Raw genomic sequence first — 14,163 nt, 5'->3', positions numbered from 1 at the left:
ATGCTTCTGAGTTCTGCTCACGCTCCAGAAGCACTCTGTAAGTTCAGCACTGTGTTCCTGCTCTTACAGAGTGCTTCTAGAGTGCAAATAGTGTTCATAAGTATTAGCCTTCTTGTGCAATAGCATGCACACAAAAGGACTGGGGGAGTTGCACAAGGGTTCCCAGCATGTCCATGCAAACCCCTCCTAGGATGCTGGGTGGTTGTGCTGCCTCAACAGCATCACAGGTTTACTATGGATGCAAGTAGCAAGCCAGGTTAATACTGTTAGACTTCCTTTTGGTGCATGTAACTCTAGAAGAATGACTTAGAGGCTATTCCCACGATCACTGGGAAGTGGGCCTGCTTCCCAGTGATCGTGGGAACTACCGGGCTTGCAGACGAGCCTGGTGCTCCCAAGGCGGCTAGCCCACCGAATTCCCCCTCCCCTTAAATGAGGTTAAGGGAGCTAGTGCTCCGCTAACCTCATTTTTTTGCTTGTGTGTTACCACAGCACGTGGCAACACATGAGTAGACCACCGACCAGGAGGCTGCAGCCAGCCTCCCGGGCTCAGAGGTCTCTCCAGGATGTCCCCCGCCGCACATTCGTGGATAATCGTCAGTGTTATTAGAAGAACTAGAAGCCATGTTGATCGTGTAAGCAGAGAACAGCTAGTACAGCCTATGTAGAGTCCACGTATAGGGAATAGCTTAGTATGGCTGTTTCAGTCTGAGAGCCAATGAAAGCGCTGGCTCCTCTTTTGCCTTTGTCTTTCACCTTCTCCTTGCTGATCCTACTGGCAGTGGGGGAAATGCCTCTCTGGGAAAGAAAGAAAGAAAGAAAGAAAGAAACCTACCTTTGATCCTCACCTGAACCTGGCTGAAAACAATGGTCTTTTTGGGTTTAATGTCCAAGCATCATCAATCTGAATGATCTCACCAACAAACTCTGAGGAAACAGCATCTATTATATGTGAGTTATCCTTTTGCATGTTAGACAATAAAAAATCATTCAACCTTCTTGGATATTATCTCGTTTGAGTAATACTGCATGAAATCATCTCATGTTCAGAAGAGGGGTTTGTTGGCTCCTGCCTCAGTGTCTGACTTCCCATCACACAGACGTGTCGGGGCCGCTCTTCAGAAGACTTGAAGTTCCTGACGAGGTCTCTTTCTGAATTTTGGATTAGTTTGCAAGTTGAGTACAAAGCTTTAAGTGAGAGAGCTATGAAAATACTGGTCCCCTTTGCAACATTCTATTTGTGTGAATCAGAGTTTTCAGATGCTGCTGCTCACAAATGCTAAAAACCGATCAAAAATAAACTGGAGCCTGGAGTGAGTGAGCAAGCTCATCCTTTTTACTGAAAAGGTAACAGTGCTTCATTTATCTCTACATAATCAAATCAGTAGCTGTAATCAGAGGGGGGATCACATAACTTTATATATTATTTTAGGGGGTTCATGGTATCAAACAATTGAGAAGCCCCATTGTACTGAATATCAACCATCCATTAAAAGGACGGCCTGTAAACATAGTGCAAAATGATGCCTCTGGGGAATAACTTTACCTGGATTAATTGCTCCCTGAACAGTTTAGCATGCTATATAAATGTTCATTATTCATTTGTTACTTTAAAATAGTTATATCCTGCTTTTCCTACACTCAAGGCAGTGTGCAGCAATGAATTTAAAAACAATATATCAGTTCAAATACAAAATATCAAGAAAACAGAGGCCATAAGAACATTTTAAAAGCAGTCAATAACACATAGGAAGAACACGCATCAGTGCAAATTTTATTTATTTATACATTTCTATCCCATCTCTTCCACAGAGCCCAGAGCAGTGTACATGGTATGTTTATTCTCATAACAAGCCTGTGAGGTTGGTTAGGCTGAGAGATAAGTGACTGGCCCAGAGTCCCCCAGTGAGTTTCATGGTGGAATGAGGATTTGAACTCGGATCTCCAGAGTCCTAACCTAATGTTCTAACCACTACACCATGTGGGCTACTTACATGTAAATCTTGTTTGCATGTTGGAAGTGAATACCCAATTGTCTTGCTGGTGTTATGTTGTGTACAATTATCTGAGATTTATCAATATGTTTTTTAAAGGTGTGAGAAACAAAGGAGTGAGTGTCTAAGACAGATCCACCGGGACAGGACTGAAAACATCACTAGAACAAAAAAGGAGCCTCTCAGGGGAGGAGCCACCATTGTGCAGGGGGGTTCAATGAACCCGGGCTGCTGCCCTCAGAAGCCATGCCTGGCTCCCCTGCCACGCCCCCTGTGTCTGACATCAGATGTAGGGGGTGTGGCCACGTTAGCAAAAGGGGCTGCACACCCCATTTGCAAATAAACTTTGGTCACCACGGGGTTTGCAGCGTGGCCAGGAGCGCCTCTCCTCCCTGCTTGCAAAAGCAGAGAGAAGCATTCTGGCCAGGCTGGGAACCCAGCACTGGCTGAAACCTTTCAAAAATGGAGCACACAGCCCCATTTGCTAAGGGGCCCATGCCCCATAGCATCTGATGTCACACACATGCATCTGTTGTCAGTCGCAGGGGGCATGGCTTGGTGGGGGCCACCGCTGGTGGGCTGAACAGGGGCCGCTGGTGTCCTTGCTCTGCTACTGGGGCCTTTCCTGGTTCTTAGTTGCCTTTTTTCACTGAAGCTATTCTTAGAGACTTCTCCTCCCCTAATACATTTCCAGCCATCACAATTGCCAGGATTTCTTTCATTAGTCACCTGGAGACTGATGTTGATTCCAGGAGATCCAGGCCCAATCCTGAAGCATTGGCAACCTGGCCTGGCTCCAGCCTGGATGTAAACTGCTGGCAAGCAGAACAGAAACTATAAGCAGAGGTGCACTTTGCCATGGACCTTGAGGATCTTGTCTGTGGCCTCCTGTCTTTGGGGGCCTCTCCAAATGTTCTTGGGGGCCTCCCCAGAGCCCCACTGCTGCCTCGTGCCCACCATCCCACTGTCCATGTGCGCAGAGAGCCCTGAAATAGGCCAAATATGGTGCGACCTGTCATTTGGGCAGCAGGTGGTCTCAGGAAAGGAGCTCTTGCTGCCCCTCCTCCTTCCCTGCCTCAGTCTCCCCTCGAGTGCCCACCACCCACCAGCCGACCCCATCTCCGCTACCATGCCCGCCACACAGCAGTGGTTGAAAAAAAGGTATTAAAAAGATTTAATTTGCCCCCATCCCCCAACCCTTCAAGCCAGCAGAGTGGTGGGGATTGGGCTCTGAACCCCTTCAGGTCCAGGCCCCAAAATTACCTAGGTGCGCCCCCCTGACTATAAGCAACTGCTTGGTCCCACAGGACTATAAAAAATTGCTATAGTGTTCAGTAAGAAACATCACCTAATTCCCAACTGCTCATAACAGATATTCCTCATGATATAATAATCACTACCCTGTTTTACTCACAATTAGGATGATTAAGGAGGTTGGGCTGTTTCATTTCAGTGTGTCAGGCATGAAGGATAGCGTTTCTTTAAATATCTGGGAAGGAGCAACAAAGCCCGTTAGGCCACTGTAAAACAAACTAGATAACAGATGTAGGCAAAGAAGTGTCCAGATTCTCATGTTAGGAGATTAATCTTTCCTTGAAGCAGCAAATATTAGTGATGGTGACATTCTGCAACTCGTTACTGTACAATCTTCTTCAAAATGTGTTCCACTTTCCATTCCTCTTCTGCTAATGATGCCTCATTAGAGGTTTTCCAAACATGAAGGCCTTTTGGTAAACTTTGAATAATTAGACTGCCTTCCAGTTTCACTTAGTACTTTGTTGCAGCTGTTTACAACTTGATCACAAGCATGGCTATCTGGAGTCACTTGTCACTGTAGGATTGCAATGGTGACAAGTTTGCATGAAAGATTTCTAAGGTGGTCCTTCCAGATTTGCAGCACTTGTCCTTCTGACCCTGCCCCACCCTTTGATACCTCAGCAGCCCTCATGGTAGATCAGCCGTCAGCATAGGCTGCCGAGCCCAAAGGAAAGACATGCACATGGAATATGCAATGTAGAAAACCTAGAGTGATGAAAAAACTCACAGAAAATTTATCTGTAGACTCTCTAGCTCCTAGCCCATCTGGACTAGCTATGTAAACAAATACATAGCTAAATATAATGGGGGAGGAATCTCTCAGCCTGGAGTATGTGATTTTTAAATCTTGTATTAGTGTGTCCTGAAACACTCTATGAAGACTCAGATTTGATTATGCAATTCAAATTGTCTGCAGTTTTTTCTTTCTTTCATTGACACCTCCATCATTTTAAGGAGCCACTCTTGAATTGCGGGAATGTGCCAAGACTGGTGCTCAATAAGCACTTTGACAACTTGCGATGAATGCATATTATTGCCTTTGCTTTAGGAATTTAATCTAATGTAATCTAACATGAACTAATTCCATGGAGATAAACGTAAACACGGTTTCTGTGAAAAAAAATCATTATGTAAGTTTGAAAGGATCTTGCGATATGTGAAGTGTGACTACAGTAGTCTGAAAAAAACCTCCATTTAAAATCTATAGAGATAGAAAGACCAATAAACAGGTTGAAAGCTAAGGGATTAACTACACCAGCTGTAGAAAAATTACTGATGAGCTGCTTGATCTCCCAAATCCTCAAGGACTACATCTGATCATACAATGTTCAGAGCCATATGCCATGTGTGTGTTCAATTCCAGGGTGGGAAATATCTGATGTGTATTAACATACACAGTTCAATAAGAAGAATGGTCAAAAGAAGTGCCATGGCACTTAAAAAAATAAAATCAAAGCCACCTATCACCAAAGATAAAGCTACAAAATCATCAGTGGGATGGTAGTGGGGGAGGGAAAAGACTGTGCTCTCAGTTCACAATGGGAAACCAGCTGGCAGCACTTTTGCATCAGTAGAACCCGGATTAAACAAACTGACGCACAGATTTGATTTGGTTTCTTCTGTTCTGATTTTTTTTTTTTTTTACCTTCCCCTACCTCCAACACGGAGAATTCCCAGACAGCAGGCTTAAATGCAGGCTTACACGTGGGAGAGGGGTATCCTAGAATGAATCTTAGCCAAACCCCCCCCCCATACTGTCGCAAAAAGTGGATTTTTTGTTAAACCCTGGACATAAATTGGGCTAAGCTCCAATATGCAGGGGGGAACTTGAATTGTGTATGGAATGCTCTCTGATATATTGCAAGGACTTCACTTCAGCATAACTGGTTGATATGTGAATGCACAACCACCCGCCTGGGGGTGAAGCAAAGTAAAATCACCCTCTGGGAAAGCTTCTGGTGCAGAAAGGTAGTAGCATTGCACCCCCATTTATACTGCCTTTGTGTCATATGAGACTGGAAGTGTTGGGTTGCCAAGAAGGTACCTGGCACCTGTTACTAACATTTGTACTTAGACAGCGGATTCCGGGTGACGGGAAAGTGCTGCTTTGCAACTTGATGTTTCAGGCTTCCGAGGATAAGAAATGCATGCAACTTGTGGCTTGCACTGGCAGCGTGTGCTTGCTGGGAACCTCCAGTTCCCACCACTTTATGCGCCACCAACCATGTCAACCTGCCCTGAGAGTTGCTTGTGGTGGGTATTGTAGGACAAGAGTAAGTCAATGAATTGGGTCTGGTCTACAGATAGCAAAGAGAAGAACTGACACAACAAAAGGGAATAGTGCCTGGAAGGAAAGCAAGGGCATTTATTCTCATTCTCATTCTCATTCTCTCTCTCTCTCACACACACACCCCGCACACACTTGACCTGATAGTTAATACACATAGGACCGGGTCTCACGATCTGTGAGACCCGGTTTGGGGCGGTTAGCTGGAAGAGCAGGCTAAGCCCACTCTCCACGCTCGTGAGCGGGGAGGGAGCCCTGGGTGGCCAGATCAGCCGCCCACACGATTGCCAGCTCCGAGCTGGAGCCGGGAGGGGCTGGGGAGCTCAGGGGCTGTGTGGCCCCCAGAAGCCCCCAGTATGCCCTGTGCGAGCACGCAGGGCAGATGGGGGTGACCCTCGGAGCCGGGAGCCGGCTTTTCGCCTCCCAGTCAGGGGTCTACTCGTGAGTAGCCATGGTGCGGAGCCGCACCATGGATACTCACAATCAGGGAGCCCGGTTTTGTGGAGCACTCACTCTGCAAACCCAGGCTAAGGGCAGGGGCACTTAGGCAGGTTACCCACCTAGGAACCACCGGACTCGTAGCCGAGCCCGGTGGTTCCCACAATCGGAGAAAATTGGGCTAGGCTTTCCTAGCCCAATTTTCCCTGATTGTGGGAATAGCCCCATAGATGTCATACATAATTACAAACCAGGCAGCAAGGCACTTACTGCAAGGCACTTAAGCTAAAGAAGCTAAAAAAACACCAATCAGACTTTGAATTACACAAAATAGAAATTCAAAGTGGGGGGAGGACATAGACAGAGGTGGTCTATGTTTCAAGCTGGTACCAAGAATGGAAGCTTGGACACTGGTTTGATTGCACCTTTATACTCAGGGTCATGGGGTGATAGGTGGTAGAATTTCAGTCCAGAATCTTCCTGCATCTCATCTCAAGTTATTGTCCTATCACATTGATAATCTTATTTCTATTAATATTCAGCGCCAAATATGCTGAGAAAAGTGAGGAAAGTCAATAATGATGCTTCGTATAAATTTAAGCTAAATTTAAACCGCATTAATCTGATTAAGTTCAGGATCTGTTTTATAACAACAAAAATCAATAATGGGGCGGGGGAGGAACCATTGTTTTTAAATGTGAGTAAACATAGCCATCCAGTCCCAGTTCAATCACAGGTTTTCTCTCATGTTATCCGATTTATCACATCATAAAATTTCCCTTGGGAACCAGTTTGTTGGGCTAATCTGAGTCTTGATTTGATTATTATATATTATTGCATAATGGGAACTGGGGAAGTGATTTTGGGATTATATGTGATTGTTTGCACTACCACAAGAAATTGAAAAAATTAATCCTGCAAATGGCAACAGTACATAAATAAGAAACTAAAAGGTACCGGAACTGCACTGAGCTTTATGGCTGCGCGAATTAGCCCATTGTAATGACTAGTATGATTTTGTAGCCTTAGCATTTTTTTGGTGGAAGCAAAAGATGCATTATAGTTGTGAGAATTCTGGCAGTAATATTCTCCTAAATGCTTCATTTGCATTAGTTAATGGCTTGCCTTCAACAGTACTTAATCTCCTAAAGTATACAGAAGAAAATCTCATTAAAATTGAATTTTGCAGAAATGTTTCTGTAGATCTAGTTCTTTAATGGACTAAACGTGTCCCTTGGAAATAAAACCTTTGCCTTTACACTTCAGAAAAACGAACAGAAAATGATCCTGATCATATGTGTTGGAAATGAAAGTGATGGCAGGCAGGGGCATTGCTAGGTACTTACAGATATTGGCCCTGGGCCCACACCACCCTTTTTGATAATTAAACTCAATCATACCTATCATACCCAAACTCAATCATACCCATCTCCTAGGAAGAATAATTTTGAGGCTTATTTTGGCGGAACCCACCCCCCTTAATTTGCCACTTGCTTTAATTAAAGGGGCACAGATATGTTTTATAGCATCTGTAATATTATAATAATATAATAGTGGGATAAAAACTCTTCATAACCACTTCATAAGCTGATTATCTATATTGTCTCACTAAATAAAAAGGGAAATCTTACATCTTTGCACTCATCAGAAATTCTAGGGAAACAAGAAAGTGGCAATATTTTCTTTACTATTTGGCAGTATAATATAGATGATTGGTAGCAAGCATGCATTGCCCCCTTTGCTAAGCAGGGTCCACCCTGGTTTGCATTTGAATGGGAGACTACATGTGAGCACTGTAAGATATTCCCCTTAGGGGGCGGGGTTGCTCTGGGAGGTTCCTTATCTGAGGTTCCAAGTTCTCTCCCTGGCATCTCCAAGATAGGGCTGAGAGAAACACCTGCCTGCAACTGTTAACTGCCCAGAGACATACGTTTTGAGCAGAGGTACACCTAGGTAATTTTGGAGCCCGGACAAAAGGCCTTTCGAGTCCTGCCCCCACCCCTGCTGCAAGTTAACCATCATCCCCCTGCATACACACACACCGTGGCACATGCGTTATTCTTAACACATGGGTTCTTGAGGGTGCAAAAAACAACTGGCCGCTATGGTGTTACAGAAATCACCATCAGCCAATTATTATTATTATTTCTTGTTTACACAGTCAGACAGGTGTTATTGACTGGTTTGTTTTATCCAGACATCGAGTCCTTCCCAAGGACCTGGGATGCAAGAATTTTATTGTCAATGTTGTTGCTGTTGTTATAGATATCGTCGCAGAATATAGGCTGTTCCCAGTAAAGCTGCTTTTTGTAATTGGCTGATGGTGATTTCTGTGGCCCCTATGCTGTTGAGGTGCTCTTCAAGGTCTTTTGGAACTACACCCAGGGCGCCAATTACCACTGGGATTATTTTGGTCTTTTTCTGCCACAGCCTTTCAATTTCAATTTGTAGATCTTTGTATTTGGTGGTTTTTTCTATTTCTTTTTCTTCTATTCTGCTATCCCCTGGTATTGCTATGTCGGTTATTTTGACTTGTTTTTCTTTCTTCTCGACTACTGTTATATCTGGTGTATTGTATGGCAGATGTTTGTCTGTTTGTAGTCGGAAGTCCCATAATATTTTTACATCTTCATTTTCTCCCACTTTTTCAGTTTGATGGTCCCACCAATTTTTGGCTACAGGTAGCTTGTATTTTTTGCGGATGTTCCAGTGTATCATCCCTGCTACTTTGTCATGCCTTTGTTTGTAGTCAGTCTCTGCGATCTTTTTACAACAGCTGATTAGGTGGTCCACGGTTTCATCTGCTTCTTTACAAAGGTGGCACTTGCTGTTTGTGGTTGATTTTTCTACTTTTGCTCTTATTGCATTTGTTCTTAGTGCCTGTTCTTGTGCAGCCAGTATGAAACCCTCTGTTTCTTTCTTCAAGTTGCCATTCTTAAGCCATTGCCAGGTCTTGGTGATGTCTGATTTTCCACTTATATTGTGCAAATATTGACCATGCAGGGGCTTCTTTTTCCATTTTTCTGCTCGGTTCTTGACTTGTTCTTTCTTGTAGGCCTGCTTTGTTTCATTGGTGTTGAATAGTTTCGCATTATTGACCATTTGAAGTGCATCTTCTTCACTGTCCCTTATATATTCTTCAAGGCCTCTTTTCTCCTCCTCTACTGTTTGATGGACTTGCAGCATTCCTCTTCCACCTGAGCTGCGAGCGAGGTAGAGCCTATCTACATCACTGTGGGGGTGCAGAGCATGATTGATGGTCATGATTTTCCTGGTCTTACGATCTAGCGTCTCTAGCTCTGCCTGGGTCCAGTCTATTATTCCTGCAGTGTATCTGATAATAGGTATAGCCCAGGTGTTTATGGCTTGTATGGTGTTCCCGCCATTGAGTTTGGACTTGACGATTTTTCTAACTCTCCTGATGTATTCACTTCCATTTTTTCTTTTAACTTCAGTGTGTGCAATGTTATCAGCCTGGAGAATGCCCAAGTATTTGTAAGGTTCTTTCTCTTCCAGGTTCTTGATCTTGCTTCCATTGGGCAGTTCTATTCCTTCTGTTCTCGTTATTTTCCCTCTGTTCATTATTAATGCAGCACACTTGTCTAGTCCAAACTCCATTGCTATATCGCTACTGTATATACGGACAGTGTTTAGCAGTGATTCGATTTCTGACTGGGACTTTCCATACAACTTCAGATCATCCATGTACAGCAGATGGTTGATTTTACTTGATGTTTTAGATGTTTGGTATCCAAGGCCTGTTTTGTTTAGTATTTGTGGAAGTGGGGTCATGGCAATTACAAACAACAGAGGGGATAGTGAGTCCCCTTGGAAAATACCTCTTCTAATGCTAACCTGTCCAAGTGTCTTGCCATTGATTGTTAACTGTGTACTCCACATGCTCATTGCTTTTTTTATAAATATTTGAATGTTTTTGCTAACACCAGTTGTTTCTAAACATTTTAGTATCCATGTGTGAGGCAATGAATCAAAGGCTTTCTTGTAGTCAATCCATGCAACACTTAGATTGGTTTTTCTTCTCTTGCAATTTTCTAAAATCATTTTGTCAATCAGCAGCTGGTCTTTTATTCCTCTGGTGTTCGGGCAATTTCCTTTCTGTTCAACTGGAAGCTGTTTGTTAGTTAATAAGTGTTGCATCACTTCATCTGCTATCATTCCAGTTAATAATTTGAACATGGTTGGCAGGCAGGTTATCGGTCTATAATTACTTGGAACCGCACCTTTGGCTGGGTCTTTCATGATGAGATGAGTTTTCCCAGTTGTTAGCCATTGTTCAATATCACCTCCTTGCAAAATGTGATTGAGCTGTTTTAATAGTTGTTTATGAAGGCTTGTTAGGTGTTTAAGCCAAAAGCCATGCAGTTCATTGTCGCCTGGAGCAGTCCAATTTTTAATTTTCTTTGCTCTTTCACTTATTAATTCTGGTGTTATTATTAGATCTTGCATTTGTTGGTTACATTTTTTGACCTCTTTCATCCAGCCTGCTTTTTTATTATAATCTATTGGATTGTCCCATAATTTCCCCCAGAATTGCACTGCTTCTTCTTTATTTGGTGTTTCTAGGTTTCTTGCAGTTTCTCCTTCTATGCTTTGGTAGAAATGTCTCTGATTCGACTGGAATTGGAGATTCTGCCTGTGTTGTGTAGTTCTGGCTTCATATCTGCTAATCTTCTTTGACACTGCTGTTATTTGCTGCTTTATTATTTCCAGGACTTCTCTAATTTTCCTTGAATCTAGGTGGTATTTTTGGATCAGATACTGTTTGGTGTTTTCATTCTTCAGCTTCTTGTCTTTCATATCTTTCAATTTACTAGCATCTGATCTAAGCCTGGAGATTTTATTTTCTAATCTAGTCTTCCATTTAGGTGATGTACTACTTTATTTTTTTTACAGGTCCATTGATCTTATATCCGAGCTCTTGTGTTGTTATTGTTGCTGCACTGTACATTAGTTGGTTTGTTTCTTGCAAATTATTGGTTGTTATTTCTGCAAGTGCAGCATTGACATCTTTTAATACCTGAGCAAGTTGTTTTTTGGCAACTGTTTTTAGAGCTGGAAGTCGAACCCTGGTGGTTGTTTGGTTCATGTGCTCAGTTATTTTTTGCTTTAGTTCTTGTTGCTTTTCTGTTAAACGGCATTTGGGTTTTTGAGGTGAAGGCAAAGGGGTGGTTGCCTGGTTTTGCTTTTGAACCAGTTCAGCAACGGTGGTATCCTCTATTTCCAACACCTCCTCCACCTGCGCCTGAGCAACTTCTTCAGTTGGTGGTAATTCTTCTTCCATATCTTGAGCCTGTGTTGCTTTTTGCAGTTCTTTCAGCTCAACTCCTGTGAATACTTTATTTCTTATTATGAATCTTCTCTGGTCTGCTAGCCTTTGTTCTGTTATTTCTGTATCTGGATGCTTGTCTTTCCAAATTTGGTACATTCTTTTAAAATAACCTCTTCTAGTTGGACTAGACTTGTAATAGCAGATTATTATTTCCTTGTTGGCATTTTTCGTATTCCCCCCCCCGCCCCCGGTTAAGTGACGTTTCTTCCAGTAACTTTGCTGTCTTCAGCCCTGGTTGCTCAACTGAATATCCTGAGTCCTGTTGCCCACTTGCCACCAGATGTCCAGGGACTCCAGCACCTAGCGTGGTCCTTGTTGACCCGGGCGACGACCGATCCGGTATAGACTGACATTAAAGTTACGTCTCACCATATTGTTGATGGGAGAGGCACTCTTTGTCTGGCTCCTCTGGTGAGACCTGTCCAGTATGGTTGGACCTCTGGCATAGCTCTCACCTTCCTCAGAGCACACAAGCCCCACAACCACGCCAAGGTAGTGCCTCACTGGGGGAGGTAGTGCCTCACTCTTATTATTATTATTATTATTATTATTATTATTATTATTATTAATCAGTTCAGTTTGGTTGGTTTGACAGGGACTGTATGAATGCTAAAGATCAATTTATTTCTGCCTACCAATCCTATAGGTCTGCTCCGTCATCCTCTTTCCTTGATTATGCTATAAATCAAAAGTAATGTTATAAACAGCTGGTTAAACAAAAAAGAAGAGAGGCTATACGGGCTGACTGGCAGCAATTGATAGTTGCTGCTAAATCTAAAAATTCTTTGGTATTCTGGTGCTTGATTGCCTCTCACTCCCATGGTTGTTCACTGAGATTGGATTATATAATTCCTTTGACTGTATGGGAGGAACATTTTTCTCAGCTTTATAAGAAGGCTGAGGTCTTTGATTATATCCCAATGGATGATTTCAGTCAGTTAACCCAGTGGCCCCCTGTGACCTGTGAGGAAATAGGTGCCTTAATTGCCCAACTAAAACCGGGTAAGGCTCCCAGATCTGACAATATTACGGCGGAAGTCCTTAATAACAATTTGGAATGGTGGACACCAATCCTGGCCTCCCTATTCACATTTATTGATAGGACTGCTTTGGTTCCTAATGATTGGGGAGTGGCGATAATTATCACCATTTATAAGAAGGGGGATCGTAAGTTACCAACAAACTATCACCCTATTAGCCTGCTTAATATTATAAGCAAGTTGTATGCTAGACACCTATTCAACAAACTACTAGATTGGTGTGATGACCATGGGATACTTAATGAGGAGCAATTTGGTTTCTGGCCTGGCCGTTCTGTAGTAGATCCCGCTTCAATTTTACATCATTTGGTTGCAAAGTACACATCTAACCCAGGTGGAGCCCTATATGCAGCTTTTGTGAACTTTAAGGCAGCCTTTGACATGATTCCTAGGGTAAAACTATGGATCAGTCTTTCAGATTCGACAATAGACCACCGCCTGTTGTGGCTGATAATAAGTCTATGTAATAATTCATGAATAAGAGTCCACTGCAGTAAATATGGCCATATTACCAAAGAAATCCTGACCCATAGAGGAGTAAGACAAGGCTGCATATTGGTGCCACTGTTATTTAACATATTTATCAATCCCCTTGTTCCTCATTTATCTAAAACAGAATATCATCCACCAAAACTAGCAGATAAACACCTTACAGCTCTTATGTATGCGGACGACGTAGTGATTATCTCGCAAACTCAGGTTGGCCTAAGACAAGCGCTACGCTCACTAGATGATTTCTGTAAATCGAATTATCTTGAAATGAATTGTGATAAGACCAAAATCATGATATTTGCAAAGCGCCCAAAAATTTCTTTGTGGCCATTGAATGGTTGTAGGCTAGAGCAGGTTAAGCACTTTAAGTATCTTGGATTTATCTTCCAGGCTTTCAGACACCTGTACAGCTCACAGAGACTATACTATACAGACTGCCAAAAAGAGCACTTTTTAAAAATTCAATCTTATTATCGATCAAGAGGTGCCCAATTCATCCCTGCGGCAATCAGCAAACTGTTTAAAGCTAAAGTATGTCCACAGCTTCTATATGGTATACAGCTGGGCATTTATCCTTGCTTTAATAAATTGGAAGCTGTACAATCAAATTTTTTGAAACGTATATTCCAAGTTCCTTATTCCTTTATTTAATTTATATTTGTTATATTGACATTGTTATTTGTATTGTTTATGTTCTCTTTTCTGGTCAATGACTGTAATAAAATTGAACTGTACTGAACTGAACTTATTATTAATCAAATTTGTACACTGCCCCAAACTTTACTCTCTGGGCAGTTAACAATAGCATAAAACAGTAAAATATATACAAAAACTTAAAACAATTTAACAATTTAAAAATCACCTACAAATTAAAACCTTAAAATTTTAAAGAACTGAAAAGGCTTGGGTGAAGAGGTGGGTTTTCAGATGCTTTTTAAAAATTGTCAGAGATGGGGAGGATTGTATCTCAGCAGGGAGTGCATTCCACAGTCTCGGCGCAGCAACGGAGAAAGCCCGTCCCCGTGTGGCTGCCAGCCGAGCTGGAGACGGATCTCTCGGGATGACCTCAATGGGCAGCGGGGCTCATAATGAAGAATTCGTTCTCTTAGATACCCAGGGCCTAAGCCTTTTAGGGCTTTATAGGTTATAACCAGCACTTTGTATTTTGCCCAGAAACCTACTGGCAGCCAGTGTAACTCTATCAACAAAGGAGTGATGTGGTCTCTCTGAGATAACCCAGAGACC

The sequence above is a fragment of the Hemicordylus capensis genome, chromosome 1 (genome assembly GCF_027244095.1).
Source record: "Hemicordylus capensis ecotype Gifberg chromosome 1, rHemCap1.1.pri, whole genome shotgun sequence".
NCBI lineage: Eukaryota > Metazoa > Chordata > Lepidosauria > Squamata > Cordylidae > Hemicordylus > Hemicordylus capensis.
The sequence above is the reverse complement of the archived record's forward strand: the minus strand, read 5'-3'. Positions refer to the sequence as shown.